Here is a 25,786-nt window from a genome sequence, read left to right as displayed (position 1 = left end):
AAACAAACATCCTGTCACTTCCAGGGCAGAGGTCTCCATTGTCCTAAGCACCCCCAGGTCACTCTGGCTGGTGCCTGAGGTAAAGAAAAACACAGCCTGATACAGCATCCCCAACAATAGGAATTCGGACTTCTCTTTTTCTTTCCTGATCTTTAGCCCTGTGCACAATGGTGAACTAGCAAAGAAACCCAGCAGATTAAAATATTCTATTTCACTTGGGGGGGGGGCGGAGAAAAAGTCTCCACTGCATTGGCTCTGACGGAAGGGGGGTCAGGCCAGTACATCTGGATCCAATCACTGAAGTTTTACATTCTTGGTATCTCCCATCCCAGACGGAAGGCAGAAGAGCACGTGGGACTGCGCAGGGACTAATTACCATCTCTGGATCCTGATCAGACCGGTCCCTAACTTAAAACGTGACCTTGAGCAAAGCCTGACCTCACAAGAGCTCAGTTTTCTGAGCGTATTCCAGGCCAGGACGCCAGGGCTGACGAGTAACATGATTCAAGTGTGGATGAATTTATAATGGCCTTCCCATTTCCACTTGATTGTATCTGCAAAGACCTCGAATCTCCTGAGGAGACACAGAATGGTTGTCTCTGGCACTCTGGCTCTCGTATCTCTTCCAAGCCTGGCTGTCTCTCCACTTGCCTAGCTCAGCCTCTCAGAGCAGGGGCTGAGATGAGAAAAGTCCCCCAGGAGAGCTTCCCAAATTGGCACTGGCTCCTCCAACTAATGTCCCGCACAGCAGGCCTCTGGTTCCTCAATACATTTCTAATTGTCTTTTCGCAAAAGTGCGCAAATAGTTATTTGGCGCCATTTGGCAAGTGTCTCCCAGGATAATTCCTCTGGCATGGTGCTCGGAGAAGGGGGATTTAAAAGTCTGGAGAAACGTTAGAAAACTGGTACCCCATCTAATCCTGTCCTTGGATAGGAATAAAACAGTGCTTTCTGGGACTCGCCACTGATAGGATGCAAACCCCCAAGGGGCTCCTGAAATCCAAAGAGGCTGACTTTTACATTACGTCTAAGCCTTTTCCCCCTCCCGGGGACTGCAAGGCGGCAGTGCCAGAACAGCCTAAGGAAGACAGGACACTTGAGTGGCCCCAGCTAGGGCACTCTTATTCCAGCCACCATTCTTCCAGGAACAACCCTGACAGGAAGGCAGGGAGACAGAGATGGGAGATGGTGGAGATGATGATGGAGATGGTGGAGATGATGATGGAGATGGTGGAGATGATGATGGAGATGGTGGAGATGATAATGGAGGTGCGAATAGGGATGGAATGGGATGGAGACGGAGGTGATGGGGATGGAGATGGGGGGGGGGAGCCGTGGGGAGGGATGGAGATGGGGTTGGGGAGAAGGAGGGGGAGGATGAGGATAAAGATGGATTTAGGGAAGGGAAGGAGATGATATGAGGACAGAGATGGAATGAAGGAGATGAGGATGGAGATGGACCTTAAGAGTCAATGACCACACAGGGTCACTAATGAGCACAACAAACTGAGTCTACACCTCTAGCCTCTCACCACTTTCAGGTGTGCAGAAGGGGTCATCATACAGATCACCTCCCTCCCCTCATCCTAATGTGAAATGCTGACAGGTGTCCCTGCCTTCCAGACAAGCCCCCCCCCCAAGCTGCTGCTGTACCCACAAGTTCACCTCAGCTTCTGACTACCCGGTGGGCCCTGCATCCGTAGATATAGGTGGAACCTGAGTTCCTAAGCACTGAGTCGCCGGGTGGTGCTGAGGTTAGCAGGACATTGAAAAACCCTGAAGGGTAAGGACGGAGACTCATAATCCAACCCTAGGAGGAATCACGAGGAGCAAGCATTAAGAACATCGGACAAGCCAAGGGTGATGGGTACCAATGTGGTTACACAAGTAGGCTTGTTTAAGCATCTTCAGCTGATCCCTTGCCATCCATATTTAAAGGTCCCTCACTGGGGGGGGGGGGGGGGGGGGCAGGGCCTGCTTTCCATTTTTCATTTTAGTTAACTAAAGTTTTGGCTTTTTTTTTTTTAATCTTACACAGCCTCACGTAGCCCAGGCTGGCCTCAAATATAACTGGAAATGACCTTGACCTCTTCTGCTTCCACCTGAGGACAGGAGCAAGCACCGGACACGACGCTGATGTGATGCTGCAGCACAAAGCCCGAGCTTCTTGCGTGCTAGAACTGATTGAGCTCCATCTCCAGCCCCTCCTCAGTTAACTCAGGTGCTAACTAATCCCCTTCCACCTGGGGGCCCCACAGAGCATATGAGGACGATGAACTAATCTTCGTGTTGCCTGCTCCCGGTACCCTTGGGAAATAACCCTTGGTCAGGGCCTAGAGAAGGACTGTTCAGTAACACATTATCAAATGACCAGAGGCTGTAGCTGAGCCTTGTGGATGAAAGCCTCACCTCAAACCTCAACCTCCTTAACTAATGAGCAAAACCAACCAGCACAGTCCTCAAACACACCTCCCTGATGTTCCTAACATGGTCCAAAATAGAGGAGAAAAAAAAATACACCAAGCTCCTGGTCTATGCTTGGCTGAGGCACAAACAAAACCATAGATTTAACGCGCTCCCTCTACAGAATTACAAATCATTAGCATAAACTCAGAAGTATGCATAGAATGGCATCCATTCCTTCCTTGCACCAACTGTATGACACAGGGCTGATGTACCCATTTTACTGATAAGCACACTGAGGCTTATAACAAGCAGGTAACATAAGTGGTAGCCACTATGCACAGGCTTTCACATTAACATCAATGTGCTGCCCCTTTACAACATGAATCCCTTTTGGGTTATTTCACCACCACTGTGCATGTGCATACAGGGCTTAAGAAACCCATGGCTGGGTGTAGTAGGTAGCACACACCTTTGATGCCAGCACTCAGGAGGCAGAGGCATGTGGATCTCTGAGCTGGAGGCCAGCCTAGTCTACAGAGTAAATTTAGACAGTCAAGACTACACTGAGAAACCATATCTTGAAAAACCATTTTCTTTTTTCTTTCTTTCTTTTTTTTTTCCCCAAGACAGGGTTTCTCTGTGTAACCCTGGCTCTCCTGGAACTCACTCTGTAGACCAGGCTGGCCTTGAACTCAGAAATCTGCCTGCCTCTGCCTCCCAAGTGCTGGGATTACAGGTGTGCACCACTACTGCCCAACTGAAAAACCATTTTCTTTAATAAATAAATAAATAAATAAATAAATAAATAAAAATTAAAAAGCTGGGTAGTACTCTGGAGATAGAGGTAAGTGATCACGGGGTTCATGGCCATGTTGGGCTACACAGCAAGTTAGGCAGTTTCAGAAGAGCAGGGCTACCCAGAAAAAAAAAAAAGACCCCACAATTTAAAACAAAACAACAAGCAAACAAAAACCCACTTCTAAAAGCAAACAAAAAGACTGAAATGCAGCTCCACACAGTAAAAATCATTCTTTATAGGAACCTAGTTCTATCAATGATGACAAACACACAGAGTCTGCTGCAGCTTTTCGAGTACTTAGCTCTGACTTCTCAAAAATGCACTACATGAAGTGATGTGGGAAGCAGCCTACCATTACAGGCTAGGCTCATAGCCATAAAATAACGCACAGGGCACACAGAACCCAATAACACAAGATCAACATTGGCTCCCCTTTCTAAAGCTGAAGGAAAAAACACAGAATTGAACAAAAATATCTTGTCTCTAGGGGCAGGAAATCAATTCACACAACATCTGCAAGGCATGGGTCTCAAAATACCAAGATCTTGTGTCCCCGTTAATGCAACAGAATCTCCTCCACCAAAGGGGACAGGGTCCCGCCTCCCCCTCCCCTCCCCCTCCCCTCCCATATGTAACCATTTACCAACTGTTTAATTTAAAATGCACACTGAGTTCGAGTAATTTAAAATGCACACTGAGTTCCAGGATTCCGACTTCTCCTCCTGCAAGGAGGCCACCCCCAACCACCTGTGCGAGCTCAAACCACAAAACCTTACATTGTCCCCAGAAAGCTCTACTACCACTCACATACTATGTCCGTGTGCCCTTACTCTGTCAAAGATCACAACTTTTGTTGTTGTTGTTTTGTTTTGGATTTGGTTTTTTCCAGACAGGGTTTCTCTGTAAAGCCCTGGCTGTCCTGGAACTCACTCTGTAGACCAGGCTGGCCTCGAACTCAGAAATCCACCTGCCTCTGCCTCCCAGAGTGTTGGGATTACAGGTGTGCGCCACCACCGCCCGGCTTAGATCACAACTTTTTAAGACTTTCTTTAAACTGAATTGTAGAAGTTTATGTAAAAAATGGGAGAGTGATAATTCAAAGAAAAAAATCAGAAATGGATTACAACAACTGAAGGATGACCTAGCACCTTCAAACTAGACAATAAAACCCCAAACAGAAAATGGTTAGAAATGTCCCTAAAGCAAGCGGTAATGTTTATAAATGGGTGTGGGGTGGTGGGCAGTAGTGCAGAGTGATCACTAAATCCCAGTTCTGTGACCCTCAAACTTCAGAAGACGTGAGGTGATCCTGCCTATAAAACACGTGAGCCTTGCTGAGGACTGGGCAGCTACAGTGCTAAGCCGTACTCCTAAGGCTCAACCTGGACCGCACTCACAGCTAAGACGTGACACCCCAAAGACTGCCATAACAACCCCAGACGCTCCCAGGCCAAGGATGGATCCTAGTTGGTAGAGTTCTTGCCTAATTTGCATAGACTCCTAGCTTCTACCCCCCAAAAAAAGCACACAAACTGGGTGCAGTGGCCCACGTCTGGAATCTCAGCCCCCAGAAGGTAGAAACACAAAGCTGATGGCCAGAAACTTAAAGTCATCCTTAGCTGTACAGTGATTTTCAGACTAGTTATGGATTTATGAGACTGTCGGGGGGGGGGGGGGGGGGCGCTGGCCATTGGTCCTGAATATGGCTTCTAATTTATAAGCTAATAGCAAAACTGAGAAATGTTTTCATTCTTCAAGGAGACTGGTACTATAAATACTGACAGGGAACTAACTATACAAGGACAATACTTTACTAATGGGGGCTGCCAGCTCTTCATACAGTCGCTGATCTAGTAGCTCAGAATTCAAGTCCTACCTTATCCTTGCTGCTAGAACATTTTGAAGAGACAGAGCCCAGTTAGCCACATTTAACTGTCTTTCTGCAGGTGACTTCAGCACCCACAGATTTAAGCACATTTTCATTAATACACTGATATCCTATAAAAGTAAAGACACTGAATTGTCACAAAACTTTATTTACACATCGTATTATGATTATATGCATTACAATATATACATAAATGGAGGGGTATGTGCACCTGAGAGCAGATGCAAACAGAAGCCGGAAGAGAGCGTTAGATCCATCCCATGGAACTGGAATTACAGGCAGCTGTGAGTGACCTAACATGCGCGCTAGGAACACAACCCAGGTCCTCTGCAACAGAAGTACTCAGCCTTATCCACAGGGCTCTCTCCAGCCCCCCATCACATTTCTTGTTCCATCTTCCTGATGGTTGTTTTTTTTTGCTTTGATAAAACATGAAACATTTATTTGCAATTGAACCATCCCAATGTATCTCCACATTATGTGGAGTATGATGAGGATCTATGTAAGATAGAAAATTCACAACAAGATCTTTTTTTCCATTTACTGAACCTAGAATTTTCATTAGCACAACCTGAGTAGCCAAAGGCCCTGCCCATAGAATACTGTCAAGGGAGCTGTGTACAGGACAGAGCAGGGCTAGGGATGTGGCTGAGTTGGTAGAGCACTTCTGCCTAGCATGCTAGGTTCCGTCCCCAGTACCTGTTGTGGTGGCTCACTCCAGTAATTTCAGCCCCTGGGGAATAGACGCAGAAGAATCAGAAGTTCAAGGCCATCCTCACCTACATAAAGAGTTCCAGTCCAGTCTGGGCTACATGAGACTGCATCTCTCAATAGATCAGCAGCAGCTTAGGTTCCACAGAGTTTTCTCCCTTCCAATGATTGTCTGTCTGTCTGTCAGTTTCTCTCTCTCTCTCTCTCTCTCTCTCTCTCTCTCTCTCTCTCTCTCTCTCTCTGACATTAGCTATGTCCTCACAGGCAAGGCAGGAGGAGGAGGAGAAGGGGGAAGGAGGAAGTAGGAGAAGAGGGGAGGGGGAGGAGGGGGAGGAGGGGAAGAAGGGGAAGGGAGAGGAGGAGGAGGAGGAGGACTAGGAGGAGGAGGAGGAGGAGGAGGAGGAGGAGGAGGAGGAGGAGAAGGAGAAGGAGAAGGAGAAGGAGAAGGAGAAGGAGAAGGAGAAGGAGAAGAAGAAGAAGAAGAAGAAATCTAGTCAGGCTTTTCTTATCTCTGAGAAACAATGTTCCTATCTAAGAGTATCAAAATCTCCAGGGGAAACAAGGGAAGGTACAGATTCCTTTGTGGAACTCTCAACTAGGTTCATAAGTATCAAACAAGGCCTCCCACATCTGAATTTTCAATGAGTTTCCCGGGAAACAATTACTCATGTCGAGGATGGAGACACAGGTGTTATGGGAGACCTTAGTAAATGGAGAAGACCTGAGTGAGAGCCAAACTCACACAACATTCAGCAAAAAGACCTTGCTGTATCTCTGCTTTCTCAGAGTCTGATGAGAACACCTGCCTTCCACAGTTGTCATGGCAACCAGCCTGCAAGGTCTTAGGAAGATGCAAAGAGACAGGTGCAGGGCAATGGCACCCCTAGGTGCAAAACTCCACACTGAAGGACCCCTGGCTCTTTAGCCTGAAAAGGGAATTCACCAGCAAGCAATGCACGTCACAGTCGGATTCTGAAACAGAAATCTGTTCATCCGTATGTGCTATGTATGGGTTGAACGGTGTTCTACTCTTAATGGACCTAAGGTGACTTTATGTAGAAATAAGATTTTCACAGAAACAATGGGGTTGAAATATGACCATTTAGGTGATCCCTAATTCAATGTGTCAGGTACGGGACATTTGGGGACAGAAACAGCAGATAAAAGGATGACGGTGTGAAGACAAGAGCACAGAGAGGGTGTGCAGAGGCTGAGCTGTCTCAACAGACTCTCTTCACAGCCCTCAAAATGAACTTCTGAAAGCTGGAACTGCAGGAACACATCTGGTTTTTAAGCCATTCAGTGTGCAGAGCTTTGCCACAATAGCCATGGCAAACTCAAAAGAAACGTGCCATCTTTTTTTTCCCCCTCAAGACATTTGGTCACCCACTGGGCTCGACCATAAAGTTCCAAGGAAACACTTTCTAAGGTACATCCACGGGCCACACAGGTAGCAAGGAAGCATGGTACCTGCGGGCTCTGCTGTGCAATCTTGACCTGTATCTACTGTCACAAGATAGGACAACCTCAACAGTCACAAGTTCACCAGCAAGAGCAGGGAATGACCTTGGCAACTGTCAAGCCACCTCTGCAAGGCCGGGCTCACACCTCTTGCCCCCTTTCTGCTCCCACCACAGCAGCACTCACACAGCCAGCATCTGGTCACCGACCACCTTGCCAGGGAGCTGGTTAATCTACCTGAAGCACCTCTAACACTAACCTCAGGGCTCTATCATCAGGCCCCAGCTGAGCTGAGCTTTCCCTCTCACCTAAACAGAACAAAACACTTTGGAGAAAGAGACCAGAAGATTAAATTCCCCCCAAAGAAAATCAAAGGCTCTTTCATATGTATTTGAAGTGGGAGGCTACGGGGTCTTAGTGACTAGGGTATGGGAAAGCCGTGGGACTGCTGCCCAGTGAGATAGCTCTCCTACATCCCAGAGGAGCCAAGTCTGTCCTGTGTGCCCTGCAGGGAGGGGCCTGTCCAGTCCTGTGGCTGCTCTGATGTCCCCCGCCCCCCCTCTCTTTTGTAACAGTCTCTCCTAGGAGTCTCCCCTCAGAGACTCAACGTGGGGAAGTGGGTAGGAAAGAGCATGCATTAGGAGAAGGCCCAGTAGCTCATCCTAAGAAAAGAAGAAAGCTCTTGATGAGATGGTGAGGCCCACCCCCAACTCTCCAGCGCGCACATGTGTGGTGTGTGTGTGGAGTGTTCCTGGGTACACATGCACATCTATATACGCTTATGAGCGTGTGTGTGCACATGTGTGTAAAAACTATGAATATCAACATCATTTTTTTTTGAGTCAGGGTTTCTCACTGGCCTGGAACCAGCCAAGGGAGCTAGGCTTGACTGGCAGGCAAGTCCCAATCATCCCTGTCTATACCTCAAAACTGCTGGAATTAAAAGCATTTGCCACTCACTATACCTGACTTTTTAAAGGTTGGCTTTGGGGATCAAATTCAGGACTTCATTCTCCAAAGAAAAGGACTTTACCAAATGAACTGTCATCACCCTAGGCTCTTTTTTTCTTTTGGTACACTTCCCCTCAGCTAGGCATAAATGTCCTACAAAGACATCTGCCTTCCCCATTGAATGCTAAGCCCAAGTGCTCTGTGGCTATACTTCAGCTGCCTTGCCTGACATCTTACCACAGGATAGCTCCTTTAACTCCTTGGACTGACAAGTGCTAGGCCAGTTGAAAGCCCTTCAAGGATACCATTAAGCCTCTTAAGGTGGCCTCTGTGTAATCTCTCAAACCCAGGAATAATCCACACTCTCCTTGGAAGACCTGCCACGAATGACTTCAGGCCACATTTAGGAAATGGCTTCACTCAAATTAAATATGAACTGGACACAGGGCCAAGTCATTAACGAGGCAGTCCTGAGGCAAGGCAAACAGGAGGAGAATTTTTTCACTGAAGCATGCCAAGCCTTGAGACTCCTTAGCCTGGATCCCCAGGAAGGCAGCAGTGGGAAGATACAGAGAGCTGCCCCTCCCAGATGCCCAGATGCAGGAATTGACTCTCCCCACCCCACCCCCACCACTCCCAAGCCAGACTTAGAAGAGGCGGAGCCAGCTCCCCACTGGTCAAGTGGGCTCTGGGGATGAGTGATTTACAAGGACACTGAGGTCAATGACAAACATTTCAGACAAGTCAATTTGTCATCTTAACCCAGTGTCAAAAGTTACCAGTAAGACTGCTTAAGTGGCCCTCTTCACAGAGATAAAAATGAGAGAGACAGCCATCTGTCTCCCTCCAGCCATCCTTGGCAGGTGCTTCCCATCACTCAACAACTACTTAACAAGGGTGTGACTACCAAATCAGTACCTGAGCCCCTCATTCCCAGCACAAGACCTAGAACTACTGCATCCCGATACAAAAATCAGAAAGGGTTGAATCGATCATCCAAAGTTAACTCTGGAACCAGGAAGAGCCCATCACTCATTAGAATTTTTGAGGTGTTTGCTATATGCCAGGCATTCATTGTTGCAGACACATGAAGACCCAGTAGCAGAGCGTGTGTGTGTGTGTGTGTGTGTGTGTGTGTGTGTGTGTGTGTTGTTTGTCTGTGTCACTATGAACCCTGGATAACCTGGAACTCCATACACAGACAAGGCTAGCCTGAAAACCGGGCCAGGGCTTGGATTTAAGCCTTTTTAACATTTATTATTTATTTACAATTTTGAGTCTATGTGCCCATGTGCATGCGTGTGTGTGTGTGTGTGTGTGTGTGTGTGTGTGTGTGTGTGTGGTCCCTTTGAAGGTCAGACTGCTGTTAGATCCCCTGGACCTGGAGTTACAGGCATCTGTGAGTCACATAATACAGGTACTGAGAACTAAACTCTAGTCCTTTGAAAGAACAGCAAGCACTCTCAACACTGACCACAGTACATTCCAGCCACAGTACATTCCTGTTCTGGGACAGGGTCTCACTCACTAGACAGGGAGCTTCAGGAGTAAAGCTAGACTGGTTGGCCAAGAAGACCCAAGAATCCCCGTTCCTACCTCCCCAGTACTGGGACTACAAGGTCATAGCACCGCGCTCATCTTTACATGGGAAGTGGGAGAACTCAGGTCCTCACACTTGTACAGTGAACACTTCCCAGACTAGGCCATCTCCCAAGCCCTTGGAGCTTATAGGCCAAAAAAAAAAAAAGGATATGATCTCTTACGTAATATCATGCAATGCAATGTCAAAGTGACATGGATTCAAGCAAAGAGAAAAGGCCCAAGACATAAGGAAGGATGCCACTGTGACCCTCGGGATCTGAGAGTGCTGCAGACTCCAAAAAGAAGCATTTCATGAAATCACATTTCTGGCTTCCTGAAGCCAGAAAGGATAAATCAAACAAGAATGCTGGAGTCGGAGCAGCCAGGGGCAGATTCACTTGGGTGAAGAGAATGTTCCAGACAGGAGGCAATCAGCTGACTAAATTATGTAGGGAGGCTGCAGATACTGAAAGAGCACCCCTCGAATCATTCTTCAAATGCTGCTGATGCCTTAGGAAATGTTTCTTTGAGCCCAGTGTGGTGGCACACACCTTTGACCCCAGGGCCTCAGAGGCAGAGGCAGGTGGATCTTTTGAGTTTGATGACAGCCTGGTCTATTCAGCAAGTTCCAGAACAGCCAGAGCTACACAGAGAAACCATATGTCAAACAACAACAACAAAAAGGTTTCTTTGGATTTTTTTGTTTTAAAGACTTGTTTATTTTTTAATTGTGCATGTATGTGTGGCTTGTGTACATGAGTACAGATGCTAATGGCGTCCAGAGGACATCAAGCGACGACCTGAAACTGAGTTACCGCTGGTAGCTATAGGTGCTAGGAGCTAAGTTCGCTTCCTCTACAAAAGCCACTGAGCTCCGTTCCCTTAAGGAGAATTTGACCCCAGGAATAGGGCAAAGCCAGAGTAAACTGGGAGAACAAAACGAGTGGGGAAGCCTGGCATGGTGTCTCATGCCTTTGATCCTAGCACTTAGGAGACAGAGGTAGGCATCTCTTGTGAGTTCAAAGCCAGCCTGGTTTATACAGCAAGTTTGAGGCCAGCCAAGAAATATATAGTATTAGTTTCTATTTAAAAAATAAAATACGTGAGTGCAGAGGAAATAATAAATAAATAAACAAACAAAACATGACAACTCTTTCAAAAAGATGTTTTGCTAAATGGCTGGAAAGATGGTTTAAGAGCATGTTTTGCTCTTATAGTTCCCAGAACCCACACGGTGGCTCACAACCACCTGTAACTCCAGTTCCAGGGGATCCAATGCCCCCTTCTAGCCTCTGCAGGCACAAGGCACACAAATAGCGTTCACACATACATGTAGATAAAACACTCATACACAGAAAATAAAATAAAAGTGTTTTTTTCCTAGTATCTGCTAAGAAGGGAGAGCAAAGAAATAGGAGATGAATGGGTTAGGACCCAAGGTCAAGAGCAGCTGCTGCTGCTGTGTTGCTACTGCTTGCTGCTGCTGCTGTGTTGCTACTGCTGCTGCTGCTGCTGCTGCTGTGTTGCTACTGCTGCTGCTGCTGCTGCTGTGTTGCTACTGCTGTTGCTGCTGCTGCTTTTTGCCTAAGATGAAGATGTCTGAACATCTGTGACGACAATCCATCAAGAGGGACTCTGAGAACGTGGAGGGGAAGAAGACAGCTGCAGAAGTGCAGCGAGAATGAACTCCAGGGCAGACGAGAACTCCTCACTCACTAGTCAGCTGATCCAATGCAGGAAGGTGGTGAGACCAGCGCCAGGTAAACCAAGTCACCAGCTGTCCAATCTCACACTAAAGCACAGTGCTCTGGCAGTGTCAAGAGGCCCCCTGGGATTCAGTCATACATCAAGAGCACAGCAGTGCAGATGGCCCAGTGGCTTCTCCGCCCAGGCTCATAGTGGGGGGTGGGGGTGTTTAGCACCGTGAAAGCGAAGCAGAGGGTGGGTGGGTCCAATCAAGGGCGGGGTACTCAGCAAAGTGAGAGAAAGGGCAAGGGTCAAGAAGGCTGAGGATGTCCAGGAACCAGAGCTGGGTACAGAGGATGGAGGACAAGAATGGATGGGGTCTTCTCTCAAATTTAATTAATTAACTAAGCGAGGCTCTGTTCTTTATTTTTCATATATGTATATGAGTTTTGGTTTTGGTTTGTATTTGTTTCTTGTTTGTTTGTTTCGCCAGCATGTATATAAGTGCATTATCTGGTACCTTCAGAGGCCAGAAGAAGGAATCAGATCCACCGGAAATGGAATTACCGATTGTTATGAACTGCCACATGGGTTCTAGGGACAGAGCCTCAGCAAGAGCGGCCAGTGCTCTTAACCTTTGAGCCACCCCTCCAGCCCCCCTTCGGCTTCTGTTCTGGGAGTTGCCAGTGCTCCCTTTGTGCACCTCTGATAGGTCTGGGCTCCAAAAGCCGGTCAATCACACTTATCTGCCCCCACATACCTTATCTACTAGATAAACACAAAACAAGAGTACTACCCTCTAGGGATGTGATGTGTGGGGTGAGGGCAGGGTTACTTATCAGAGCAGCAAGATAAAGCCCCAAGAGCTTCTGTAGGACAAATGAATGGAAGACACAGAAGATTCCATTCGTTAAAGTCTACAACACAGACGCTAGCAAGCTGCTCGAGGCTTTAGAACAGTGTCAGTTGGTAGAAACGGAATTGTTGGTTGAGATCGAGACAAAATGTGGAGGCTGACGCTGCTCTGAAAATCCACTGTGAAATGGGCTGCCAAGGAGCCTGGTAATTCATAGCTCAGGGCAACACGTGAAGAAAGGTTCTGGGGACCACGACTCTTGTATTCAGCTGTCCACAGTCAGATTACTGGCACAAGGCAGGAAGTCAGAGAGTGCTGGTGTTTTTCACTTCTATATTACCTCTGAGACTGCCTTACCTTTTGAGTTGTGCCTGTTTGTTGGGAAGGGGGGGCAGCAGGGACATTTGGAAGAGTTCAACTTCAGGGAGAACATCTGGTTAAACCCACCACTTATCCCCATTATTTGTAATAGTTGTGCTTGGCTTATGTTTTAGCTAGACTTGTTATTAAATATAAAAGCAATAGGATTACAAAGTTCTGGATGGGGTAAATACTGTAATTAAAAAGGCACCAGTTGGGTTTGTTAAACCATAATTCTAGAATGCCAGCCTCCTTGTTATGTTTTTCTTCTTGCCTTTAAACATTTTTTGTACCTAATAAAAATTGTTTTGAATGATTTAACTGTTTTTAGTACTTCCTGTTAGTCAACACCACCCAAAATCCCCTAGAAAATATTCAGCCTCAAAAAATCCTGGAGCAAGAATGTCACAGATCACAAGTCCCAGACACCATCCTAAGAGCCTGGGCATGTAGCAGCCATACACCATCTGTCACACGGCCTGGGTAAACTGATAGGCAACTTTTTCCCCCCCCAACTCACTAAGGCACTTTTCTAGCCCTTTTGAAGTTACAAAATCTTACTAGGGAAAAAAAAAATCGGGCACTTTGATCAAGCTATGAAGTTACGATAGTAAGAACCAGGTAAGGGACAGAAAAGCCTGGTTAATGACACCTGATGAAAGAGGCATACAAAATTCAATAAATATTAAGGTAGTAGTACCGTTGAGATTAAATATTAGAAGGCCTGAAATAAAGCATCTCTGGAGCTGATGAGATGACACAGACAGTTGGTAAAGGGCACTTGCCACAAAGCCTAATGACCTGAATTCAATACCAAGGAGCCACAGAGTAGAAAAACCTGACTCCTCTAACTTCAAAATAGGGTGCCTATGGCATTCCCCGACCTATGCCCAAACATCCAAAAAAAAAAAAGATAAATAGATAGACAGAAAGACAGAAGAATATGGTTTTTATGGTTTTTAAAAACTTTTTAAAAGCTCCTTTAAGTTAATATCCATTGTATCATGTTTAAAAGCTGTGCAAAAACATGTGCGGCACACATACAGACAAGCTCCTCAGGTAAAGGCACTTATAGCTTTTGCAGAGGATATGGGCTCGGTTCCCAGCATCCATGCTGTTGCTGTGGTTCACAACCACCTACAACTCTAGTTACCATAGGCTCCAACCTCCTCTTCTGGCCTCTGCACACAGGTGGGGTAGGCCCATTGGCCATAAAAATAAATAAACTTAAAATGCCCTCTAGGGAACAATGCTGGCAAACAAACATGGGCAAGGTGGATTTCAAGCGTGCACACAGCCTACAACTGTACTGAATACGCATGGGGATCAAGTCTGGAATTTTTTACTTCTCCCTTGGAAATACAAAGTCTGAAACACAAAGCCAAACCTGAGCAAGACGCTAGGGATCCCTTAGAATTTCCTACATTAATGAAAAGGGATACAAAGGCACAGGGTAGGCAGTGACTAAGAAGCCTCCGCTTCTAGGATTCAGTGCGCCACCTCTGTGCTAAACCCGGAAAAGTTGGTGTAATTTAAAGAAGGGCTTTCAGCAGCTAATTCTCAGCAACATTGGCTACTCTAATTTTGGACAACAGTTATCTGGGACTTTTCCACTCTTCTAGTGTTCGAATTAAATGGAAGAAAAGCATTCCAGTTCCCACCCATGCATTGGCCTTCTCACAGCCAATGGTCAGAGCCCCCCCTTCCTTCTCATTTTCTGCAGAGATCCCGGTGGAGAGGAACAAGGAAGGTACAGCCTTGTAAACTGAAAGGGTAACTTTCACACTGTGGCACTTGATGAAGTACATGGGCCACTGCTGATGGCAGGGGCTACATCTCCTTCATAAAAGTCTCTGCTCTCCCCAGACACACACCCCCACTGGGTTTCTGTGGTCCTTCCCGAAATCTCTTCCAATGATGAAGACCCCAAGTGCTGACAGGAACTCTCTACTGTGACACTGTTTGATTAAGACACCAAGAAGAAAAGCTAATGCATTCCTGTGCTCAGCTAATCAAGGGTCAACAACACACTCTGCCCCTGCCCCCTTCACAAGAAAGCAGAGGTCACTGTGTAAGTACTAAAGATTCCCACACGGGTCCACTTCTAAAAACATCCGGGAGCTGGAACAGAGTGAATGGCAGTTCCCTCACCCAGGAGCTTCAGAATCAGAGCTGTCATTATGAGTACCAAGGTGCTCATAATTAGGTATTCCGGGGTGTGCTTCCTCGGGACACCATCCTATTATTCTATTTTTGTGCCCCCCCACACATACACACAACATCAAACACTTCTGCTCACTTCTCTTCCCGTCCTCTGGAAATAACCCGGACTTAGTTTTCATTAACACAGCCTCCTCTTCTTCCATCTCTGCCCCATCACCAGCAGCAAGAAAACAAGTTCTCTCACGTGTCACCTGAAGCCCAGACCTTCGGGAAACGCCCCCCTTTCCTCCACCAGCCCCGCGCCAGGGAGAGAGCCTGCTAGTGTTACTCCTGTCGCCTGCACAAGCTAGGAGACGACAGGAGGCTTCAGCTGATCCACAGAAGCCAGGCCCTTGGCCCATCTACCAACCTACTCGCTTTCTCTCCAGCCTTGAGTGAGCTCCCGCGCCAGGTGGAGCACCCCCGCGAGCCCCGGTGCTGCGGGGGCGGGGGGGAGGTTACTGAAGGAAAAGCTCAGCAACGTGCGCGGGCCAGGGAAAGGCAGTGCGCACAGCTCCGGCAGAGCGCTGGCGGCGAGCAGCTTGGGGAAAAGAGGGGCGTGTGCTCTGCGCCAAGCAGCCCCAAGCGCTATGGACTCCCCAGTTCCGTGACTGACACCCGCGAGGTCCATGCATCGGTGCCCTGCACCGCTCTTCGCCCCCAACTCCCGACCCAGCCTAGCCAGACCTGGGCGACGCGTTGCAGTCCGCGCGCCCTTGTGGGGACAGCCGCCTCTTAGCTCGCCCGGGCGCGCAAACTTTCCAACGACAATCGCTCCGGCTTCCCCCGGGGGCTTCGGAAAGTGGGCGCCCCCCTTAGCCTCTGTAAGAAAAAAAAAAAAACCACTGAAAATATGGCGCCCTCGAACGTCGTTCCTTGGGCCCCGAAATGCCAGTCTCCAGATCCCTCCAGATCCCCGCCGGCGCGAAATCTCAGCTCCTGAGGGTCGGGGGAAGGCGAGAAGCTGCCGCGCTGGGTCCAAACCCTGCCCTCGCTCTACGCCCAGCGCTTTCCCTGAGCGGTCCGCGGCCAGCAGCTGGATGTTGGAGAGACGGCCAGGGAAAGGGGGAGTCCTGCAACCCGCATGTCTCAGAGTCCGGGACTAGGAAGCATCCCGGGGTGTCTTTCTCCACGAGCCGGGGCGGGAGACTTGTTTGCAAAGTGGCGCATGAAGTCGGGGCAGCCTGTGCTGGAATGAAGCCGCGCTGCTCTCCGCCAACTCAATCGGCGCCGGGGTCACGGCCGGAGTCCAGGGGGCCCCTCGGTGCAGACCCGGCGGCTTTTTCGACCCCGTTACCGGAAACCCGAGGACGAAGCCCGGGAGGGGACCAGCTGCCTAAGGCTAGGAATCAGCTCTCTGGCTCCGGCTGCAAGACTGCTTGCAAACCCCGGCAACCGGCTTGAGTACGGCGAAACCTACATGTGCAATAGACAGGTGCATTTGTTGCAATTTATTTTTCTTTTCTTGCAAAAAAAAAAAAAAAAACCCTCCTAGGCAATGAAATCTAGAAGCTTGACAGGGTTTTTCTACATTGCCATCACTTACTAGATGCAAACCCGAGAAGAAAACCACCCACATATTCCTTCTAGAGAGGGGAGGGAATAAGCACTAGAAATCCCTGCAGCGCGCATGCAGGCTGGAGAGCTAGGCAGCTCCACGCGCCGCGCCTTACCGCGGGGATGCAGCTACTGTCTCATTGCGGAGCGTCAGCCCACGAGTGCAGCTAGTTCCGCTCCCGCTGCGCCGCCGCCGCTGCCGCTGCCGCCGCCGCCGCCGCCGCTGCTGGCTCCGGGCGCGGAACCGGAGCCGAGGGCGAGCGCGAGCGCACGGCCCGCGAGCGCCGGGAGGGCAGGAAGCGCGTCATCACTGGGGGACGGCGCGGCAGAGCTCGCCACCCGGCTCCAGGGTGTCCGCACCCCGGGCGCGGGATTGGGGGCGCGCGTGGAGCTGTGGTGGAGCCCACGTGTGAGAGGCGCAGGGGACACCCCCGGCTGCCCCAGAATCTGGGCCCCGATCTGGAGAGGGATGAGGCGGCAAGGGGACTAGACTAGCATGAGGCCCGAGTCTTCTCAGCGCCTGGACCACGGGCCGGGTCCTGGAGGTTACCAGGTGTGGATCCAGCTATGAGGGTGGCGGGATGGATGCCAGTCACTTGGATTTAGGAATCGACTCCTCCAGGAAAATGAATAGCAAAGTGGGTGTGACTGGTGTACTGAATTTTTTTTTTTCGAGATAGCGTCACACTATGTATACCAGGCTGGACCCAAACTCAAGATAATCCGCCTCCTGGAGTACACGGATTAAAGATCTTTGCCACCATGGCCAACGGGCTGGGTGGCTTGCTTCATACATGCATTCACTTACGTCTCCATCTATCATGCCCTGGAATTAAGTCAATTATGTATCCCTTGTATTTACATGAGCTGGGGATAATGGGATGGCAGGGTACAAAGTGAAAGTTATCTTAGGTACCAGTGTCAAGACGACAGAACAAATCACAAAGTCTCTCTAAAATTATGGTGTATAGAGAGATGCAGAAAGGACAGATGGAGTAAACTAACCGAGGTGTTCACCTGTGTGTCCTGGTGGTTGGTGGAATTGTGATTTGTTTTTCTCTTTCTGCTTAGTTCTACTTTTATTTTAACTTTTATAATTTTAAAAATTAATAAGAAAAGGCTTAGATGGTTATTTTTCTTCAGCTGGATACAGAGTGACCAGGATAGACCCATCTTCCCAAGAAATAGCAAATCTCTTCAGTTCCTCAAATGCAACTATAGCAACATTAGTGTCTCTGAGCTTGAAATTGTGGTCACTGTACATCCAAGAGTGAATTAACGTTGTAACATGAAACTATCTTTAAGGAGTCGTTGGGCCTGGAATAAGCCTGGCATGAAGTGAAAACAGTTTAGTCTTAGACCAGTGAGTAGAGACTCCTGGGGGGGGGGGGGTCAAATGACTCTCAGGGGTCACATATCAGATACTTTATATATCAGATATTTACATTGCAATTTATAACAGTGGAAAAATAACAGTTATGAAGTAGCAACAAAAATAGTCTTATGGTTGGGGGTCACCACAACATGAGGAACTGTGTTTAAGGGTCCCAGCATTAAGGTTGAGAAACCAGGTCTTTGTTTTGTTGTTGTTTCAAGACATGGTTTCTGTGTATAGCCCTGACTGTCCTGGAACTCACTCTGTAGACCAGGCTGGCCTCGAACTCAGAAATCCACCTGCCTCTGCCTCCCAAGTGCTGGGGAAACCACCCAGCTGAGAAACCAAGTCTTAAGACTAAAACATTGTAACTTAATCTTCCTTTGCAGAGAATACACTTTATACATCAGACTCTGCAATCAAAAAAACAAATTACTGGGCCACCTGAGGCAGTCCTAAAAGTTGCAGGACGGAGTTCTTCCTGCCCCGTGAATAAACATTCCTGTTCCCCAGACCCTTTTAGACATTGTCTAGGTTAACAGAATAGAGGTGGCAAGCTATCTCACAGACTTTCAAAGCAAATGTTTATTAATTTCATTAAGACCTGGTAAGAAGCTCATTAAATTGATCTTTCTAAATTACCCTTTAGTTTACTGAAAATAAAAACCATACTTTGTGTAATTCAAGATCCAGGTCTCCATAAGAAGAAAGAATGAGGGTAAACTGGTCACACTAAAGTTGTTTCTGTCTCCCATCGCCCACTTCCCAGGGCCCAGTAGCTTTCCATCAAAACATCTTTTCTTTTTTCTCTTCCAGGCAAGGTTTCTCTGTGTAGTTCCTGTTGTCCTGGAACTCAGAGCTCCAACTGCCTCTGCCTCCAGAGAGCTGAGATTTAAGACTTGTGCTACCACTGCCAGCCCCGCCAGTTATCACAAAACCAGTTAGTTAGCCGTTTCCCAACCCCAGATTGCAAGATTTCCATTGTGTAATATATTCTTCTCTAAGAATCTCTACAGTCTCAAGACCCTAGCAGCGAGGTGCTATTTATAGCAAGCTCAGAGAGCAAGGATCCTGTCTATAACCCTGCCTAAAAGCAGTTTGGTACACAATGGGTACTCAATAAATTCTTGTACCATAGAGCTAGTCTTTCTGTCTATTACTTTTTTTTTTTTTAAATAAAAAAGATCAGGTCTTACTGTGTAGCCTTGGCTGGCCTCATTATAGAGAACAAATGATATTGAAATCCAATCTTCCTGATTCAGCCTCCCAAGCCCTGGGATTACAGGCAAGCCCAATAAATTTTCTCTTTTTTTAAAAAAGCAGGTGAGGTCTAAAGAGATAGGTCAGCAGTTAGAAATACATACTGCATTTTAGGTCTCAAAGAAAACCAGGACAAGTCTCACTGAGGACCTGCGGCTTCTCCCAGCACTTCTAATCCCAGCCTCACCCCAACTCCCCAAGCTCAGGGCTTGGGCTTCCGTTTCCCCAGCTCCTCAGTGCTATAGAAGGCAGCCATCTTGGGCTTTCCTGGTTCCCCCATGGCTCCTCTCTTGGTCTGCTTGCCCCCTCCCCTCCTCCTCTCTCACTCTTTCCTCTCGTGGTCCTGTCTGCTCTGCGGGCCATGTTCAGTCTGGAACCTTCCAGAAGCCTCCGGCTGTGCTTCCCCTCAGGTAGCTGAGGTACAGGTATGAGAATGTTTGTGTGCACTAATCTGATGGGCGCTATTCCACAGCCCTCTGCCATCAGGTAAACCCCTTTCCTAGAGAGAAGAAGCATTTCTCCTAAAATTCTTCCCTGTAGTTTGGTTTCAAACTAATTTTTCTGGGCACTGTGACACAGGCCACTATAATGTTTCTATAACAATTCTTTCTACTTCAAAGTCACCCACTGTTTCTTTAGCAAAGCCAACTAGCCACACACATATTATCATGTATTCATATATTGATCAACAATTTCACCAGTGGAACTAAAATAGATTCTTCCTATGGCAATATCTCTGAAACTGAGACTTCTCCCACTGGGTCTAAAAAGACCATTGTTTATAATTAAATTCAAAGTCACCTAAGATATCTGTAAACTAAAAGATACCTGTCAGAGAGTTCTGACTTTGCAAGCAGCCATAATCTCAATTCCTGGAGGACTAGTAAAATAACAAGAAAATAACGATTACATGTTGAAGCTTTTGTCCATCCAGCAGATCAAAACATGAAGATAAAGCTCTTTCTATCTGAGAAATTTCTAAGACCTTATACAGAGTCTCACTTCTTACTGATCAGACCATAGATAACTGAATATAGATACATCATATGGGAGTAAAGTATTTGAGGTCATAAATAAGAGCTTTTAAGCTTTGTCACCTATACCAAATACATCTAGCCACAAGAAGTAAAGACTAAAATTTTTCTTGAATTAGGTCTACAGTGAACACCTTGGATTTCACACAGTGCTTAAAGAGTCAGCTATTAGGAGCTGCTCCCCTGCCCTCCTCCCAAAGCTCCGTGATCCTTACCCTCCCAACTCCTTCATGTTTCCTCCACTCCGTCCACATGGAAGAGCTAAGTGGAAGTCCACAAAATAATTTGTTCCACTTTGGTTTATGAGATTGAATTTTGTGCCATGTTAAAATACCTTCTGGGATTCAATGTGCCAACAGTTCATAAATCCTCTAAAATAAGAAAAAAAAAATGCTTCGGTTTTTTTTCCCTGAAGCAAAGAAGCACAAAGCACATTTTTCTCAAAGTCTCCCATTACTCAGAACCAGTGATGAAAGGGATAGTCCAGGCTTCTCCCTTGAAATCTTTCGATTTTCTAAAATCTCCCCTTCTCTTATCTATAAGTTCTAGGAGAGATAATATTACATAAAAATTACCATAGAGAATATTACATGAGTTTGTAAGTTGCTTTGTTTTATTTGAAGGGCAGATATCTGACAATTTACAAGAATTTATTTGGTTTTCTGATATGTGGAACTTCTATTCACTCAGGAGTTTAGACATAGTTTTAATTTTCTCTCAGAAGAGAAGTCATACTAACATAGGAAGTGATTATTATCATCCCCAACTAAAAGCCTGCTTAAGATCGCTTTTTCTTTTCCTGGAGTCTATAAAACAGAGTGGGAAAGGTTTTGAAAATGTGTCTGAAAAAAACAGGTGATGTAGCACTTGCCTTTCATCCTAGCATTAGAGGAGTGGAGGCAGGAAGATCAGAAGTTCAAAGTCATTCTCAGCCACTTAGGAAGTTTAAGGCCAGCCTGGGACATAGGAGTATATGAGACTAAAATACTGTCTAGACCAATATCAATAATTATCTTGTCAAATTAAATTAAGTTTTAGTCCAAATTGGACTAAAATATACTATAGAGTGAATAGCTTGAGAGGTGCTTTTCTTTTGGCTACTTCCTTACTGTCTTAATTTTGAGACAGAGTTTCACTATGTAGACTTGGCTAGCCTGGAGCTTGCCATGCAAGTGTTTGCTTGCTTGCTTGTTTGTTTTCTTCCAGCAGGCTTATAGTGAGATAGAAGCAGAGACAGGAGAATCATCCTCAAGAGCTTGAGCCTAAAAGTGTTGGACACACAGCACAGCCACAGAGAAACAAGAACCTGCCTCAAAAGGACAGATGATGAGAACCGACTCCTGAAATTTGTTCTCTGACCTTCACACGTGTACTGTGGTATGCGACACACACACACACACACACACACACACACACTCAAATAAGTCAATAAATGTTAATACTGTCTCTTTAGATATTTGGGATTTTAAATATTCTTTTATTTTAATTGTGTATGTCAGTCTGTGGGCATGTGTACATGACTGCACATGCCTGATCTACTGAAGCTAAAGTTTTAGAGGGATGGAACTGCCTGACATGGTTCCTAGGAACCTAGTTAGGGTCCTCTGCAAGAGCAGTTCACACACTCAACCACAAAGCTGTCTTTCCAGCTCCCTGGGTGTGTAGGTGGATGGGCTGGTTGGTTAGTTAGTTGGTCCTTTTGTCAAAACAGGGCCTCATTGCATAGCGCTGGCTGGCCTAGAACTTGAGGTGTTTACCAGGTGGCTTAGAATTTTCTAAATAGACCAGTCTGGACTTGAACTCACAGAGATCTCATGGCTTCTGGATCTGGAATGTGGAATTAAAGATATGTACCGCCATACTTGAAACTTGGAATTATTATTATTACTATTATCATATTTTCATGAAAGATTCCACCATAAAAAAGACACAGTTGTTCAAATTTTTAAACTGTAAAAAAAAAGTGATTTTTGTAATTAGAACATCAGAAAGCAGAGGCAGAGGCAGGTAGAATTCTGTGAATAGGAGGCAAGCCTGTTGTTTAGAGATCAGATCAACTTTAATTTTAAAATAACGTACGTATTATTATGAACAGAATAATCTTTCAAAGTCTACCTTTCATGGAATGGATTTTTCATAAAATAAGATGGTTAAGTCACATGTAAGTCATTAATTACTTTCCGTTTTGTAAATTCAGACACCAACTGGGAAATGTAAACGAATAGAAGCAGAAGACACATAGGTCCTTTTAATCCAGCTTCGGGGTGATAGCCAGCAGCTCGGGTCTGTTTCTGACACAACATTGTTGTTTGCCTGTTTCTTTAAATCTGTTTGCTAAATTGGTGCCAGGATCCATCCTGAGCAAGACAGGCTTCTTCCCAGAACAAAAGCAGTAACTTCTTTTAGAGGTTAGAGATTAGGGAAGCCATACATGGGTCCAAATCAACTGTGGAGACTTTAAATATCTCCTTTCATCTTATCCCCTCCCTCCAAGTTACAAGCTCCAGAGACTTAGAAAATGCTGAGATAACATTCTTTTGTGGAGGGCCAGTCCTAAACACAAAAGGCGAGGTGAGGTCCTCAGAGTTCTGTATTCTGTCTTTCAGGCCTGGAATGCCCTGGAGTTGTTGCTGGACCAGAGTTCTAGCAAACCTGCCCTGTCACCGTCCTGCATGTGCTGGTGCTAGTTCCCATTGTTCAGGGACTTTTGAGATTGTCTTGCCTCAAAGGCTGACTTCTGCCATTTAGGTCTTACTAGGTGTGTTGTCACAAACTCAGGGCTTCTGGACAACAGTCACAACCATCTTTGCAAAGTTTCTTTTATTTTATTTTATTTTATTTATTTATTTATTTATTGGTTTGTTCAAGATAGGGTTTTCTCTGTGTAACCCTGGCTGTCCTAGATTCTGTAGACCAGACTGTTCTCAAACTCAGAAATCTGCCTGTCTGGGCAGCATCTCCCAAGTGCTGGGATTAAAGGTGTCTGCCACCACCACCCGGCATCTTTGCAAAGTTTCTAAAGTTGACCTGCTGCAGAATCTTGAAAAAAGCAGCTGAGGATAAGAGAAAAGATTGACTGTGATTATTTATTAACTTTAAGCATCTGTTGTTCTTTTTTAAAATAATATATATTTTTCAAGATGTATTTATTTTATATGAGTACACTGTAGCTGTCTTCAGACACACCAGAAGAGGGCATCAGATCCCATTACAGATGGCTGTGAGCCACCTTGTGGTTGCTCATAATTGAACTCAGAACCTCTGGAGGAGCAGTCAGTGCTCTTAACTGCTGAGCCATCTCTCCAGCCACTTTAATAATAATTTTATTAATTTCTTGGCAATTTCAAACATTTACACTATGTATTTTGTTCCCATTCACACAACCCCATATCCCTCCCCTTTACTCCTCCCTGACCCACATCTTCCTCTCCACACCACCCCAGCTTCCTGGCATCTCTAATTCAAGAATTTTTAATTCATCTGTTGTTACCTTTATTCTTTGTTTTTGAGACAGAGTCTTTGTGTGTAATACAAGCTGGCCTCAGACTTAAAGAGATTGCCCAGCCTCAGCCTCCCAAGTGCTGAGATTAAAGGTATGCACCACCACACCTGAAAGCCAATAAATTTCTGAAAGAATCAGCTAGAGAATAAAAATAAAGGAACTAGTTATAATATAGCCCATTGCTTTTCTTTTTTGATTTATTTTTTTTAAATAATTTGATGTATGTATTCAAACACACCAGAAGAGGGTGTTGGATACCAGTACAGATAGTTCTACACATATACAAACCTAGATATAAGTTCACTTTTTTTTTCAGTGAACAGTGAACCCTCTTCTACTCCATTTGTTACTATTTCTCAAGCCACAATGAGGTTACTGGGAATTGAACTCAGGAAGAATAGTAGTCAGTGTTCCTAAGAGTTGAGCCAGCTCTTCAGTCAGGCCCATTGCTTTTATGCCTAAAATGAAAAGTAAAATGCGGTGGATTGCCACAAAACCTAATCTGGTGAATGCCTGAGCCAACAGTTTATTTTACATGTATGATTTCCTTGTCTGCATGTACATATGGACACCATACATGCAGTGCCAGTAGAGACAGGAAGAGGAGGGCATCTAATAGGCTGTAGTTTAGGAGTGTGTGAGCTGCCATGTGGGTGCTGGGAGTTGAGCCTGTGGGTCCTCTGCCAGAGCAACAGATGCTGAGCCGTCTCTCCAGCCCTGACTCTTCACTTCATGCCCTACAGCACAGTGCTCACAGCACTGTCAGACAGATTAGCTCAGCTGAAGCAGGCCTCAAATGCTCAGTCTCCAAGTCTCAGGTAAATGACAAAACTTCATTTTGTCATTCATAATGAAAAGTTAAAAAGAAATCAATGACAGACTGAAAGGAGGAGGACTTTGTAAAACTAAACTCTTTACTTTTGTATCTTCTTCTGGACACAATGTCTTCCCATCACCTTCTGGCAAGGGCCGTACTTCCCTCAGTTAAAGAGGGCTTGCCTAGTGTGTGAGAAGTCCTGGGTTCAAATGCAGAGAACAAAATAATATTTGCTCTTCTCTCTTTGTCTTTTTTTCCCAGTTCTGAGTTCCTTTCTCTATAAATCTCTTCCTTCCTTCCTTCCTTCCTTCTTTCCTTCCTTCCTTCCTTCCTTCCTTCCTTCCTTCCTTCCTCCCTCCCTCCCTCCCTCCCTCCCTCCCTCCCTCCCTCCTTCCCTCCCTTCCTTCCTTTCTCTCTTTCTTTCCTTGAACTCAAGTCTCTCTATTATGTAGCTCTAGTCATCCTAGAACTTGCTCTGTGAATCAGGCTGCCCTCACACTCAGATTCCCCTGTCTCTGTCTACAAAGTGCTGGGATTAACACCCATTCAGGACGGTGTTGTGCTAAGCAGCTTCGTGAGTATCTTTGCATCAAGTTTTACACTTACACAAACCTAGACCTAAGTTCCCTTTTCCCATGAATCGTGAACTCTCTTCTTCTTGTTTGATACTATTTCTCGATGGGCAGGCTTTGTTCTCAAGATGCTGCCTTGAAATTCTAGAAATGAGTAACAAAAGTAAACAGAATTACAAGACGAAGGCAAAATTATAAAAATGAACTCAATCACCCAACTCCAACAATCCCAGAATATTGCAACTCAATTCACTTACCTTTTATTTTTCATTTATTTGTGTTCATCCTGGATTTTTTTTTCTTTTTCTTTTTAAGACAAGGTCTCCCTATGTAGCCCAGGCTGACTCAGAATTCATCAGGGTAAATGAGGATAGCCTCAAATTTGCAATCCTCCTGCTTTGGTCTCCCAAGTACTGGGATTGCAGGTGTATACCACCACACCCACCTGAGTGTATATTTTAAAGCAAATCTCAGGTACCCTTTCATTTCACCTTTCCTCACCAAAATACTCTTCCATGTCCCCTGTGAAAGTCTTCTTCATTTTTCAAAGCTTCATACTAGCCCACCAGAGGCTGGTATTCTATACCACGCTTTGCCCAAAACCTGGATACCAGAACTTCCAGAGACTTGACTCTCTAGCGTGTCTTTCCCCTTTGAACCAATTATGAATTAGCCAATCAAGTTGGAGTGTGGCTTCCAGCCTCCAAGGCCCCCATCAGTGTGCAGAGACAGAGTTGTCTCTCTACTACAGAGTAAACACATAATGAA

General features: G+C 46.1%; 1 protein-coding gene across 1 annotated transcript in view; it reads right to left on the bottom strand.

Moving 5' to 3' along the window:
• Positions 1-16,689, bottom strand: part of Tln2 (talin 2) — a 414,048-nt gene extending 397,359 nt beyond the window's left edge. The window contains exon 1 of the mRNA XM_052187919.1: positions 16,575-16,689. The gene's annotated coding sequence lies outside the window, so the exon portion shown is untranslated. The remainder of the gene's footprint in view (positions 1-16,574) is intronic.
• Positions 16,690-25,786: the final 9,097 nt, after the last annotated feature.

This window comes from Apodemus sylvaticus, chromosome 7, assembly GCF_947179515.1.
Source record: "Apodemus sylvaticus chromosome 7, mApoSyl1.1, whole genome shotgun sequence".
Taxonomy (NCBI): Eukaryota; Metazoa; Chordata; class Mammalia; order Rodentia; family Muridae; genus Apodemus; species Apodemus sylvaticus.
This window is presented reverse-complemented; position numbering and strand designations above follow the sequence as displayed.